This window comes from Pristiophorus japonicus, chromosome 6, assembly GCF_044704955.1.
Source record: "Pristiophorus japonicus isolate sPriJap1 chromosome 6, sPriJap1.hap1, whole genome shotgun sequence".
NCBI classification, from domain to species: Eukaryota; Metazoa; Chordata; class Chondrichthyes; family Pristiophoridae; genus Pristiophorus; species Pristiophorus japonicus.
The window spans coordinates 171,895,477-171,908,593 of NC_091982.1; the positions used below are offsets into that span (position 1 = coordinate 171,895,477).

Here is a 13,117-nt window from a genome sequence, read left to right on the forward strand (position 1 = left end):
GTGGCCAAAAACAGCCAATACATACAAGCTGCAGAGCAAGCGATCTCAGGAGGGCAACGACACCGGTATCGATACCCTGCCCCTGATTGGCTCCACCTCTCAGGCACCCGATGACACCAACCGCCACAAGCCTGAAAGAGCAAACCATGCTAAGGCACAGCCCCCAGACCCTATTACCACCAAGGCTACACCCGGGAACGAAGGGTCACCCGCAATGGTTCTCCAAAATGGGACCGGGACAAGCCAGGATCGCAAACCAAATAATGCCCAGGCAAGCGAGTCAGCAGTTCCTTGTGCACTTCCAGACGACTGCTCCTCAGGGAGCAGCAGCAACCCGGGGTGCAAGAAAAGGACAGTGAGATCACAGGCATCTGTGAACCTGCCCGACGCAAGGAGCAACGGCAAAGTCCCTGAGAGCAGGCAACTTGAGCCAACCGGGTTCTCACTGCCAGCACTGGGCACCGCGCCGCCACCAGACTACCTGGACACCATCCAGCAGTTCTTGTACTGGTTTATCCTCATACACCAGTACTGATTCCAAGTATGTATCAAGTATGTATCACACCAGTCAAATGTACTTGCCTCACAACTGTACCACAAATGTAATGATGTAATTGCAATTTTTTTTTCTGGACTTGAGTTTATATGAATGTAATGAGCCACCGGCATAATCTATATGTGGGGGGAAGGGGGGGTGGGGGCGGGGGGAGAGAGAATGAAGTGGTCATGGACGCACAAACAGAAACCACCAGCACCCCCACTGCCAACGAAACACCACCTACTCACCCAAGATGGAAACGACCCTCCAAGGGTCAACCAGATAGAGCTAAGCCCAGAGCACTGTCAATGCAAGAAGGAGATTTGCACTAACGGCTTGGGGGAGAGTTATGTCATGTATCCTACATGGTTACTGCTTGTACAGTCAACTCTCGATTATCCGTACACGGGTCTAACGGAGAACCCGCTGCAACGGCACTTTTGAAAACTGTCGTACACGTGAATATCTCGATCAGCTCAAGTGTCAATTACACATAAATTGACTCAGGCGTGCACTCCTTTCTCACTTCGTATCTAACACAGGCATTAAATAATTGCTTCACACGTGAAAATCTCGATCACTTTAACTAGCAAGCACACATAAATTGAAGCAGGCATGGACTTCTTTCTCACTTTGCAACTGCCAAACGCATTGAGAGCAGTTCAAGCAGTCGGGTGCACAACTTAAAATGTCTGTGGAGGCACTAAAAGGAAACGAAAGGTATTGTGCATCCAGCAGAAGTTAGAAATTATAAAGAAGTATGAAGCTGGCAGAAATGTGCGTAACTTGATGGAGAAATATGAAGTTGGATCATCAACAATTTACGATATCAAGAAGCAAAAGAAAGATCTTGAAAGATTCACCGATGCTTCTGAATTGCCCGTGAAGGTAATGGCCCGCAAGAATTTGCGAAAGTCGAAGCTTGACAAACTCGACCAGGTGCTTTATGAATGGTTTGCTTTGAAGCGGTCTGAAGGTGTGGCAATTTCAGGGCCATTGATTATAGCAAAGGCCAAGGACTTCAAGGTGAGAATGAATCCAGATGAAGAGTGCATTTTCTCAGAGGGGTGGCTCACACAATTTAAGCAGTGCTATGGCATTCGGCAGCTGGATGTGTCGGGCGAGAAAAGATCGGCAGACAATGAGGCTGCTCAGAATTATGCAAGAACATTTGCTAGAATGGTACAGGAAATGAAATTGACCGCAGATCAACTGTACAACGCCGATGAGACTGGCTTACTGTGGAGGTGTTTGCTGACTACTACATTGGCTGCAGCAGGGGAGAAGGAAGCTGCAGGCTTGAAGATGAATAAGGACAGGTTAACAATCTTAAATTGTGCCAATACCTCTGGTGAACACCGACTTCCATTGTTAGTGATTGGCAAATCAAGAAGACCATGTGCTTTAAAGGGAATTGCTCATTTACCAGTCAGCTACAAGGCTCAGAGAAGTGCGTGGATGGACAAGGACATATTCATGGAATGGTTCTCAACAGAATTTGTCCCCAAGCTCGAGAAAACATGAAGAAAATAGGCACCTAATGGGAAGTGTGTCCTGCTTCTGGACAATTGCAGAGCACACCCGCATGAATCAAAATTAGTGTCCAGTTGTGGCAATATCTTCGCAAGCTATCTGCCCCCCAATGTGACCTCGCTCATTCAACCTATGGATCAGGGTATCATACAAAATTTCAAGTGTCATTATAGGAACAACTTCATGTGCAGGTTGATTAATCGTGATCTATCAAGCATTGATTTCCAGAGAGCATACACTATTAAAGATGCCATCGATGCATGTTCTCTGGCATGGAGAGAAGTAAAAAACGTAACACTGATGAGTTGTTGGTGCAAGTTGTGGCCCGATGTCATAATTGAATACAGTGCTTCTGAAGACGAAGAATTCGAAGGTTTCTATGCTGGGGCTGATACAGAACAGGCTGTCAAAGAAATCGTGGAGATTGTCAACAGTGCTCATGATACAAACGCACTTAAATCCCTAGCAGAGGATGAGATTGCTGAGTGGATACATGTTGACATCGACACAGCTGTAGCACAATCTTATACCAACGAGCAGCTTATCAGCATAGTCACCAGTAGAGACAAATCTGATGAAGAGATGAGCGATTCAGACACTGAGATTGAAGTAAAAGAAAGAAAAAGTTGGACACGTGCTGAAGAGACAATGAAATATGCCGTAGGTTTCTTTCAGGAGAATTCTCATTTCACTTCTCACGAGATTCTGCAAGCTCATATCATCCACAACACTTGAATAAAGAAGAAAATGAATTCATTTAAACAAGCAGATATAAGATCACTTTTTTAAAAATCAGCTAAGTTTTAACAATTTTAACTCTTTTAACATAATCAAATAATTTCGAGACAAAATGAATCCATTGTCATTAACTTCATGCCATGCTAACACAAAATAAGTCTTCGTGGTTGGTTCTATCGACATCAAATTTCAGCTCTGAGACGTGCACTCGCCCTAGCAGCAAAATCGTTTACCCGGAATGGCCCGATCCCCGAGGGACCCGGATAATCGAGTGTTGCCTGTACTATTACAAGAGGTGCCACCAGGGGGCACCTCAGTGGGAGACTTGTAGATTACCTGTACAAGTGTGCCAGGCCTAGTATAAAAGGCAGGCCATCAGGTGTGATCCTCACTCTGGAGTTATCAATAAAGGACTAAGGTCACTACAGTTTAAGTACAACACATTGCCTCGTGGAGTCATTATCAGAGCATCTAAAGACATAACATGCTCGATAGTTGCGAGTGTAACTAGAGGGATGGCAGTGCAGCTCAGTCCCATGGATTGCGCATCCTGTGGCATGTGGGAAATCCTGGATGCTTCGCGCAGCCTGGATGACCACGTGTGCATGGAGGTGTCTCCAGCTGCACCAACTCGAGCCCTGTGTTTTGGAGCTTGAGCGGCAGCTGGGGTCACTGCGATGCAGACTGAGAGGAACGTGGATAGCAAGTTTCTAGAGGCGGTCACCCCGCAGCTTAAGAGTGTGCAGGCAGATAGGGGGTGGGTGACCACCAGACAGAAGAGGAGGACCAGGCAGGTAGTGCAGAAGTCCTCGGAGTCCATCGCGCTCTCCAACCGGTACTCTGTTCTGAGTACCAGTGGGGGCTCTGGGGAGTGCAGCCAGAGCCAAATCCATGGCACCATGGGTGGCTCAGCTGCACAGTGGGGGAGGAAGAAGAATGGAAGAACTATAGTGGTAGGGGATTCGATAGTCAGGGGAGCAGACAGGCGTTTCTGCAGCCGCAGACGTGACTCCAGGATGGTATGTTGCCTTCCTGGTGCCAGGGTCAAGGATGTCACTGAGCGGCTGCAGGACATTCTGGGGGGAGAGGCTGAACAGCCGGAGGTCGTGGTCCACATTGGTACCAATGACATAGGTAGGAAGAGGGATGAGGTCCTGCAAGCAGAGTTTAGGGAGCTAGGAGAGAGATTAAAAAGCAAGACGTCAAAGGTAGTAATCTCCGGATTACTCCCAGACCATGAGCTAGTGAGTACAGAAATAGGAGGATAGAGCAGATGAATACGCGTCTGTAGAGATGGTGCAGGAGGGAGGGCTTTAGTTTCCTGAGGCATTGGGACTGCTTCTGGGGGAGGTGGAACCTGTACAAGCCGGATGGGTTGCACCTCAACAGAGCTGGGACCAATATCTTCGCGTGGGGGGGAGGGGGGGGGCGTTTGCTAGTAATGTTGGGGAGGGTTTAAAGTAGCTTGGCAGGGGGATGGGAACCTGAAAATAGATTCAGTAGGGAGGGGAGTAAAGCTGGAATTAGAAAGCAAAAATAAAAAAGTGAGTTTGAAGGAGAGAGGAAACAAACAGGAAAAAAGGGTAAAAAAAACAAATTTAAAGGCACTTTGTCTAAATGCACGTAGCATTTGAAACAAAATAGATGAGTTGACGGCACAAATTGAGACAAATGGGTATGATCTGATAGCCATCACAGAGACGTGGTTGCAAGGTGACCCGGACTGGGAATTAAATATTCAGCGGTATTTGACAATCCGGAAGGACAGACAGAAAGGAAAAGGAGGTGGGGTAGCTCTATTAATAAAGGATAGAATCACTGCAATAGTGAGAAACGATATTGGCTCAAATGATCAGGATGTTGAAACAGTTTTGATACGCTCATAATAAAGGATGAAACTGAGTACCATGAACAATGAGTAAGTATGACCTTAGCTCTTTAATAAGACTCCAGAGTGCTGGGGATGGTGAGTTTGGCTTCGTGGTCACCATGATGTCGGTTGCCACTTGAGAGTGTGTTGGAGGGTCAAAGTTGGTGGCGTCTTCTTCGGGTTGTTCGTAGCTGTTGGTGAACCGCAATTTGATTCAGTCCAAATGTTTTCTGCACGTTAGTCTATTGGCCAATTTGACCTGAAACATCCTACTCCCTTCTTTGGCTATGACCGTGCCAGTGAGCCATTTGGGATCATGTCCATAATTGAGTACAAACACAGGATCATTGATCTCAATATTGCATGACAAATTTGCGTGGTCATGGTACATACTTTGTTGATGCCGCCTGCCCTCCACGAGATCATGGAGATCAGGGTGGACAAGAGAGAGCCTTGTTTTGAGCGCCATTTTCATGAGCAGCTCGGGTGGTGGAACCCCGGTGAGTGAGTGGGGTCTGGTGCGGTAGCTGAGCAGCAATCGGGACAGCCGGGTCTGCAGGGGGCCTTCCCCTGCACTCATTTCAAGCTTTGCTTGATGTTCTGAACTGCCCGTTCTGCCTGACCGTTGGATGCGGGCTTGAACGGGACAGATGTGAGATGCTTGATCCCATTGCGGGTCATGAATTCCTTGAATTCAGCACTGATGAAACATGGGCCATTGTCGCTGACAAGGACATCAGGCAGGCCGTGTGTGGCAAACATGGCTTGTAGGCTTTCGATGGTGGCAGTGGACGTGCTTACAGACATAATTACACATTCAATCCATTTTGAATAAGCATCCACGACAACCAAGAACATTTTGCCTAGAAATGGGCCCGCATAGTCCACGTGGATCCTAGACCACGGTTTGGAGGGCCACGACCACAAACTTAGCGGTGCCTCTCTGGGTGCATTGCTCAGCTGGTGCACGCATGACTCTAAATCTGAGTCAATGCCGAGCCACCACACATGGGATCTGGTTATTGCTTTCATCATTACAATGCCTGGGTGGGTGCTGTGGAGGGCACAAATGAATGTTTCTCTGCCCTTCTTGGACAAGACCATACGGTTTCCCCACAACAGACAGTCCACCTGCAAGGACATTTTATCTTTGCGCCTGTGGAACGGCTTAATCGCCTCCTCGCAGGACCAGCTCCCATGGAGGACACAGTTTTTTTTACCAAGGTCCTGATCTGGCGGGCTGTAACGGGTGACTTTTCGTTTTCGAATGCATCCATTACCATGAGCAAGTCCGCAGGCTGTGCCATTTCCACCCCGGTGGTGGGCAATGGTAGCCGACTGAGAGCATCAGCGCAGCTCTCTGTGCCCGGTTTACGGCGGATTACATAGACAGTGTGAGCACCCATCTTTGAATGTGGGCAGAGACATTGGTGTTAATCTCTTTGTTCTCAGAGAATAGTGATATGAGCGGCTTGTGGTCAGTTTCAAGCTCAAACTTAAGGCCAAACAAGTCCTGGTGCATTTTTTTCATCCCGTCAATGCATGCCAGAGCCTCTTTTTCAATCATACTGTCGGCCCTTTCGGCCTTGGACAGACTCCTAGACAAATAAGCGACCGGTTGCAAAATCCCTGATTTGTTAGCCTGTTGTAACACACACCCGACCCCGACACATTGCAAGCTAGCACTAATTGTTTACATGGGTTATACAGGACAAGCAATTTGTTTGAACACAACAGATTTCTGGCTTTCTCAAAGGCAGCCTCTTGTGATTTCCCCCATACCCAGTTGTCTCTCTTGCGCAGTACCACATGTAGGGGTTCTAGCAAGGTGCTTAACTCGGGTAGGAAATTACCGAAATAGTTGAGGATTCCCAGGAACGACCGCAGCTCCGTCACGTTCTGTGGTCTCAGCGTGTTCTTGATGGTCTCCGTCTTGGCGTCAGTGGGTCTGATGCCTTCTGCTGCGATTCTTCTTCCCAAGAACTCGACCTCCAGCGCCAGGAAAACACACTTCGAGCATTTCAACCCGAGTCCCACGCGATTCAACCGACTAAGAAGCTCTTCCAGATTCTTCAAGTGCTCAATGGTGTCCCGACCTGTGACCAGTATGTCATCCTGGAAAACAACGGTGCGAGGGACCGACTTTAGCAGGCTCTCCATGTTCCATTGGAAGATTGCCGTCGCTGATCAAATCCCGAACGGGCATCTGTTATAGATGAACAGACCTTTGTGCGTGTTGATGCAGGTGAGGCCTTTCGACAATTCCTCCAGCTCCTGCGTCAGGCCGAGGTCAGACCCAACTTGGTGAATGTCTTCCCTCCAGCTAGGGTCACAAATAGGTCGTCTGCCTTGGGTCCTGTAACGAAAAACGGTTAATTGTTACTTTATAGTCCCCCCAAATTCTGACCGTGCCATCACCTTTAAGTACCGGGACAATTGGACTGGCCCACTCGTTGAATTCCACCGTCGCGATGATGTCTTCTCGCTGCAGCCTGTCCAGCTCAATTTCCACTTTCTCACCCATCATATACAGTACCGCCCATGCCTTGTGGTGGATGGGTCGCATACCGGGAACCAAATGGATCTGCACTTTCGCCCCCAAGAAGCTTCCAATCCCTGGCTCGAACAACGATGGAAATCTGCTCAGAACCTGGGCACATGAGGCATTGTCGACGGACGAAAGCGCTCGGATGTCGTCCCAGTTCCAGCGGATTTTTCCCAGCCAGCTTCTGCCTAACAGTGTGGGGCCATCCCCTGGCACAATCCACAGTGGGAGTTCGTGCACTGCTCCATCATAGGAGACTGACTTCTGCACTGCCAATTACAGGGATCAGTTCCTTGGTGTACGTTCTTAGCTTGGTGTGAATGGGGCTGAGCTTGGGCCTGTGTGCCTTGTTGCACCACAGCCTGTCGAAGGCCTTTTTGCTCATTATGGACTGACTCAAACCTGTGTCCAGTTCCATGGATACTCGAATTCCCATTCAATTCAACTTTCAACATTATTGGTGGACATTTCGTGGTGAAGGTGTGTACCTCGTACACTTCTGCCTCTTCGGTTCGAGTCTCCGATTCAGCCTGATTCACAGTAGATCGATCTTCCTCTGCAACGTGGTTTGCAGGGTTTGCAGCTCGCCTGCACACTCACTGGAGGTGTCCCATTGTTCTGCAGCCGTTCACGCATAGTGCTTGAAGCGGCATTGATGGGCCTGATGATCATCTCCACAGTTCCAACAAGGTGTTAACTGCCTCGCATTAACAATTGATGGTGGACTCTGGATCATCTGAGGTCATGCAGCAGCTGGCATGTACGTTCTGCCATGTATATTCCTGCTCGAAAACTATGTTACTTTATGCACAGTACTGGCCGAAACCTATTTAAGCTGTGAAATTTGTTTGGTGTTATCGCTGGTGGACATAAATGCCTGGGCTATCGTTATGGCTTTGCTCAGATTTGGAGTTTCAACATTCAATAGTTTGCGAAGGATTACCTCATGGCCAATGCGAGGCACAAAAAAGTCTCTCAGCATTTGTTCTAGGAATCCATCAAATTCGCATTGTCCTGTGAGGCGCCTTAGTTCGGCAACGTAGCTCGCCATTTCCTGGCCCTCCGATCGTTGACACGTAGAACCGATACCTCGCCATCAAAACGTTTTCTTTAGGATTTAGGTACTCCCAGACCAGCGTACACAATTCTTCATAGGACTTTGTTGTTGGTTTTACCGGAGCTAGAAGATTCTTCATGAGGCCATAGGTTGTTGCCCCACAGATGGTAAGGAGGATCGCCCTTCATTTGGCAGCGTTCTCTCGTACCCTTCCAGCTCGTTGGCCACGAAATATTGGTTGAGTCTCTCCACGAAGGCCTCCCAATCAACCCATTGGAGAACTTCTTCAGGATACCAACTGTTCTTTGCATTTTTGCGTGGTTGTTCGTTATCTCTTCGCCAATTGATACGCTCATAATAAAGGATGAAACTGAGTACTGTGAGCAATGAGTAAGTGTGACCTTAGCTCCTTTAATAAGACTCCAGAGTGCAGGTACGGCGTGGGTGGTCTGCTTATATACAGTGCTCCCAAGCGATGCTGGGATCCCTTGGGACTCCAACAGGTCGGCCCTCTGGTGGTGGTGTGATACAGGTTACCAAGGATTAAATAGATAACAAGTTTGGGTTGAGATAAGGAACAATAAGGGGAACAAGTCATTGGTGGGCATAGTCTATAGGCCCCCTAACAGCAGCAACTCTTTATTGGAGCATAAACCAGGAAATAGTGAGGGCTTGTAAAAAGGGAACAGCAATAATCATGGGTGATTTTAACCTCCATATTGATTGGACAAATCAAATTGGTCTGGGTAGCCTTGAGGAGGAGTTAATCGAGTGTGTCATGTATGTAACCACAATGTAACACCACTGTATTACTGTATACAATCAACCTTGATGCACACCTTGACCACAAGGGGTGAACTTGTGGGAGACACTCCTTACCTGGTCACACAGGTATAAAAAGGGAGGTCCCACGCAGGGTCATCGTCTTTGGAGTCCTGTGAATAAAGAGTTAAGGTCACAGAGTGATCTTGTCCCCAGAATGTGCCTCATGTGGTTTCATACTGTAGAGTAAGGACTTTACATTGGTGACGAGAAACGGGAATTCACGACCCACGAAAATGGCCACCGGTAGCACAGAGGAATGGTACTGTGTTGGGGAAGACTGGGACGATTTTGTCAAGAGGCTTCAGCAAAACGTCGTTATGAAAGAATGGCTGGGGGATGCAGCGGCCGACAAGAGAAGGGCTCATCTTTTGACCAGCTGCGGACCAAAGACTTACGCGCTCATGAAGGACTTACTAGCACCCGAAAAGTCAGCGGACAAAACCTTTGAAGAACTTAGCAAATTGATCGGGGAGCACCTTAAACCAGTGAGTAGCATACATATGGCCCGACACAGATTCTACACCACCGACGTCGTGAAGGACAGAGCATGCCAGACTTCATAGTGGTCCTCCGGCGTTTGGCCAGCCTCTGTAAGTTCATAGACGCCTGCAGTGGGGAGATGCTAAGGGACTTCTTTATCGAGTGTATCGGTCATGCGGGAATTTTCCGCAATTAATTGAAACCAAGGATTTGATCTTGGAAGCGGCGGCGTTTATAGCTCAAACTTTCATGGCGGGAGAGGAAGAGATCAAAATAATATACGTGCGCAATTCTGTCTCTAACGCGGTGATGGATCAGGGAGTCAATATCATCAATGTGACTCGGAGCCCCGCAGGCAGGCAGGTGCAGTCCGACATTCCCCAGGTGGCAATAGACCCCAGAGTAGGATTTCAACAGAGACAATGGCAGGCTGAACGGACATTCACGCCATCGCAGTGGACAATGCGGCCCGGGATGGGGCCATTGACACCCACTAATAGGGTACCTAAGAGCAGGCAAAGGGACAGTCAGCGCGAAATGCCTGGCCATAGTCCCCTTGTTCCCAACAATGGAAATTTAACTCATGCTGGAGGTGTGGGGGAAAACACTCAGCTAGATCTTGCAGATGTCAACAGTTTGTCTGCAGGAACTGCAATCTCAGTGGCCACTTAGCTCGAATGTGCAGGAAGTCTGCAACCAGGCTAATATATGAGGCGGATGGACTAGAAGAGGGTTCTTTGAGGCAGGATGACTTTTGGGGCAAATCGATTGACGCTGAGCTTCAGCGGGTCCATGTGGCGAATATTCACAGTTCATACACCAAAACACCACCAATGATGATGAGGGATTTATTAAACGGTATGCCAGTACGCATGGAGCTGGACACTGGGGCCAGCCAGTCACTCATGGGCGATCAGCAATTTGAGAAGCTATAGCTACTTAAAGCCAGTAGACCCAAAATAGCATGTATTGAGACACAATTACAGACTTACACTAAAGAAATCATTCCGGTGCTAGGCAATGCAATGTTGGCTGTCACACACAATGGGTTAGTGAATCGGCTGCCGCTCTGGATTGTCCCGGGCAATGGTCCCACACTGTTGGGGAGGAGCTGGTTAGCCGGGAGTTCCTGGCGTTGCTGAGGCCTATAAAGGCTCAGCGGCAGAGAGAGACGGCGGCAGTCCGAGAGGCGGGAGTTCCTGGCATTGGCGAGGCCAATAAAGGCTCAGCGGCAGCGAGAGGCTGCGGCAGTCCGAGAGGCGGGAGTTCCTGCCATTGGTGAGGCCTATAAAGGCCCAGCGGCAGCGAGAGGCTGCGGCAGTCCGAGAGGCGGGAGTTCCTGGCGTTGGTGAGGCCTATAAAGGCTCAGCGGCAGCGAGAGGCGGAGGGAGTCCGAGAGGCAGGAGTTCCTGGTGTTGGTGAGGCCTATAAAGGCCCAGCGGCAGCGAGAGGTGGCGGCAGTCCGAGAGGCGGGAGTTCCTGGCGTTGGTGAGGCCTATAAAGGCCCAGCGGCAGCGAGAGACGGCGGCAGTCCGAGAGGCGGGAGTTCCTGGCGTTGGTGAGGCCTATAAAGGCTCAGCAGCAGCGAGAGACGGCGGCAGTCCGAGAGGCGGGAGTTCCTGGCGTTGGTGAGGCCTATAAAGGCTCAGCGGCAGCGAGAGGCTGCGGCAGTCCGAGAGGCGGGAGTTCCTGGCGTTGGTGAGGCCTATAAAGCCTCAGCGGCAGCGAGAGGCAGCGGCAGTCCGAGAGGCGGGAGTTCCTGGCGTTGGTGAGGCCTATAAAGGCTCAGCGGCAGCGAGAGATGGCGGCAGTCCGAGAGGCGGGAGTTCCTGGCGTTGGTGAGGCCTATAAAGGCCCAGCGGCAGCAAGAGATGGCGGCAGTCCGAGAGGCGGGAGTTCCTGGCGTTGGTGAGGCCTATAAAGGCCCAGCGGCAGCGAGAGGCGTACCTGTGCAGCTACAGTGGGGAGAGAAGGCAAAAAAGAAGTAGAAAGAAATCAAAAGGTGACGTCACAGCCAAGAGGGTAAGTGATTGGCTGGTGATTGGTGAGTAGTTTTTCTTTTTTCTCTTCTATATCAGTGAGTAACTTTTAACATTGTTGTTGCCAATTTAAGTGTATCGAAGGGTTAAGTCATGGCAGGAGAGCTCGGTCGGGTGTTATGCTCCTCCTGTACCATGTGGGAACTCAGGGATGACTCCAGTGTCCCTGACGACTACGTGTGCAGTAAGTGTATCCACCTCCAGCTCCTGACGGTCCGCGTTGCAGAGTTGGAGCTGAGGGTGGATTCACTCTGGAGCATCCACGATGCTGAGAATGACGTGAGTATCACATGTAGCGAGTTGGTCGTACCGCAGGGAAAGGGTCCACAGCCAGATAGGGAATGGAAGACCAACAGGAAGAGCAGTGCAAGGAAGGTAGTGCAGGAGTCCCCTGTGGTCATCCCCCTGCAAAACAGATACACTGCTTTGGGTGCTGTTGAGGGGGATGATTCATCAGGGGAGGGCAGCAGCAGCCAAGTTCATGGCACCGTGGCTGGCTCTGTTGCACAGGAGGGCAGGAAAAAGAGTGGGAGAGCGATAGTGATAGGGGATTCAATTGTAAGGGGAACAGATAGGCGTTTCTGCGGCCGCAACCGAGACTCCAGGATGGTATGTTGCCTCCCTGGTGCAAGGGTCAAGGATGTCTCGGAGCGGGTGCAGGACATTCTAAAAAGGGAGGGAGATCAGCCAGTTGTCGTGGTGCACATTGGTACCAACGACATAGGTAAAAAAAGGGATGAGGTCCTACGAAACGAATTTAAGGAGCTAGGAGCTAAATTAAAAAGTAGGACCTCAAAAGTAGTAATCTCGGGATTGCTACCAATGCCACGTAATAGTCAGAGTAGGAATCGCAGGATAGTGCAGATGAATACGTGGCTTGAACAGTGGTGCAGCAGGGAGGGATTCAAATTCCTGGGGCATTGGAACCGGTTCTGGGGGAGGTGGGACAAGTACAAACCGGACGGTCTGCACCTGGGCAGGACCGGAACCAATGTCCTAGGGGGAGTGTTTGCTAGTGCTGTTGGGGAGGATTTAAAATAATATGCCAGGGGGATGGTAACCAATGCAGGGAGACAGAGGGAAACAAAAAGGAGGCAAAAGCAAAAGACAGAAAGGAGATGATTAAAAGTGGAGGGCAGAGAAACCCAAGGCAAAGAACAAAAAGGACCATTGTACAGCAAAATTCTAAAAGGACAAAGGGTGTTAAAAAAACAAGCCTGAAGGCTTTGTGTCTTAATGCAAGGAGTATCCGCAATAAGGTGGATGAATTAACTGTGCAAATAGATGTTAACAAATATGATGTGATTGGGATTACGGAGACGTGGCTCCAGGATGATCAGGGCTGGGAACTCAACATCCAGGGGTATTCAACATTCAGGAAAGATAGAATAAAAGGAAAAGGAGGTGGGGTAGCATTGCTGGTTAAGGAGGAAATTAAGGCAATAGTTCGGAAGAACATTAGCTTGGATGATGTGGAATCTATATGGGTAGA

General features: G+C 49.4%; 1 pseudogene; it reads left to right on the top strand.

The window, feature by feature from the left end:
* The first annotated feature begins 214 nt into the window (after positions 1-214).
* On the top strand, positions 215-2,806 carry LOC139266221 (jerky protein homolog; annotated as a pseudogene).
* The last annotated feature ends 10,311 nt before the right edge of the window (positions 2,807-13,117 follow it).